The sequence below is a fragment of the Uranotaenia lowii genome, unplaced genomic scaffold, assembly GCF_029784155.1.
Source record: "Uranotaenia lowii strain MFRU-FL unplaced genomic scaffold, ASM2978415v1 HiC_scaffold_171, whole genome shotgun sequence".
NCBI classification, from domain to species: Eukaryota; Metazoa; Arthropoda; class Insecta; order Diptera; family Culicidae; genus Uranotaenia; species Uranotaenia lowii.
Window position 1 is genome coordinate 59,479 of NW_026597755.1, and position 1,841 is coordinate 61,319.

The 1,841-nt window shown below is 34.9% G+C and overlaps 1 long non-coding RNA gene across 1 annotated transcript; it reads right to left on the reverse strand.

Annotated features, from left to right (window-relative positions):
• Positions 1 to 215: 215 nt before the first annotated feature.
• LOC129759504 (uncharacterized) lies at positions 216 to 1,273 on the reverse strand. The gene is made up of 3 exons (XR_008740182.1): positions 1,049 to 1,273; positions 744 to 974; positions 216 to 532 (listed from the first exon to the last, which is right to left on the reverse strand). It is a non-coding gene; the product is annotated as an uncharacterized LOC129759504 (long non-coding RNA).
• Positions 1,274 to 1,841: the final 568 nt, after the last annotated feature.

The following is a 1,841-nucleotide window of genomic DNA, read 5'->3' on the forward strand; positions in this document are numbered from 1 at the left end:
AAGCGTATTTCGGAAAAACCATTATACACAGCTTAAATTATTTCCTGTAAAATTACAGCAAATCTCCTGTAACAAAAAGGAGCAGGACATTTACCATAATTTTACAGGTCGAACAAAAATTCTTGGTCCTTTATTTTTCAGTAACCAGATCAATCAAAAGCTCCTTTAAAAGTACCGGGCAGTAAATTTTGGTTCATATTTTTATTCGCTTGGGTTGAATTTGCTGTTTTCGAAAATAATAAAAAATGTTCAACATGAAGTGTTATTAAAATTTTGTTTACTTTATTCAATTACTTTCCAATTTCGTTGGAATCTTATCAGTTAACCTTTAAAAAAACATGACTTAAGATTTTCGTACGTAAATAAACTTTTAATTTTCACTTTACACTTCCGGCACTGGTAAGAACTTGCCATGGGTATTTATGTTGCCTGCAAAGCTGATTTTCTTATTATTATTCGTCTTCCTGCCAAGCGACAATCGGGAAACGGCTTCATCTTGATTTGGAGTGCATAGGTTCGTTGATTTTAAATGCTGAAAATAAATTATAAAAAAACGCATTAGACATTCGTCTGTGTCTTAAAACAAAACAAAATAGAACGCTTTTTAGCTTATTTTGTTTCAAATTCTATCTCACTTTTAAACACAGAAAATACATGAAAACCATGCACAATAATACAGTTTTAGGGCAAAATCTGATATCTCACCCAATTGAGCAGCTATTATTAAAAAAAAACTAACTCACCTTAAAGATACGGCTCCCGGATGTCAATTTAGTACAGCTCCAACTACTCCTGGCATTCGGTACCCCATTTGCAGGACGGGACCGAGCATAGACAACGTTATATAGTTTCCAACCGGAGCAGCGCCGATACCTGCAGATCTTTAATACTGGCAAAATATTCCCCATCATCACTTGGTCGGTAGTGTGGTTCCTATCGATGCTTATCCGTATCAGATTTGGCCGTTGCTGTTTCTAAGGATGGGACGGATACACAAAATAGAATGGAAATGGTAGTTTTTTGGAGAACAAAAATACAAAATAAAAACCTTAACACATTCAGTTCGGACATGAAAATAAATTTCACCCGACTGGTCCACTTGCTGCTTGTGCTCCAAGGTCAGCACGAAACGAACGGAACCGATTTTGATCGTCACGTAAAAACGGTACACGCCACGACGTCGTTCACCAGATTTTTTCGCCAGTAGAGCACCAACTAGTTTTGATCCGGCACAAATCAAAACAAATGCCGCGCGGTCATTTTGACGTTTCTCTTGTGATGTCTAACAGGGATGCCAGTCGCACTACAATTTTCTATAATGTGCAATTGAATATTCAAGGTGGACACGTAATTTAACGACACGTATTTTTTTTGACTTGTAAAACTACAGCAAACGTCATGCTTTATTTTGTTACAGGAAATTTGCTGTATAATTAAATGATGACCCATTAACTTTCATACAAATTAATTTAAAATATGTGATAATGTACCGTCAAATGCTTGAAGAAAAATTATTCACGGTTGATATTTATATCATATTATTGATATGCAGAGGTCAAATGCGGACATTCAGATGAAATGGAATTATTGAATATTTCAAAATTTGTTTTTTATATGGTTGGGAACCTTTTTGCCTTTCTTTCAGATAGGTATAGTTATCAGTTGATTTGGGAGATAATTAATTATGGGTCTTAGAAATACCTTTATAGGTACCTATCGAATCAGCTCACCTCGATTTATACAACGCAATAATAACCTTGGCTGGCCCGTAGTTAATATCGAAAAACATCATTCAAATATCATTTGAATCAAAGATTATCATTGGTTAAACTGATTAAACT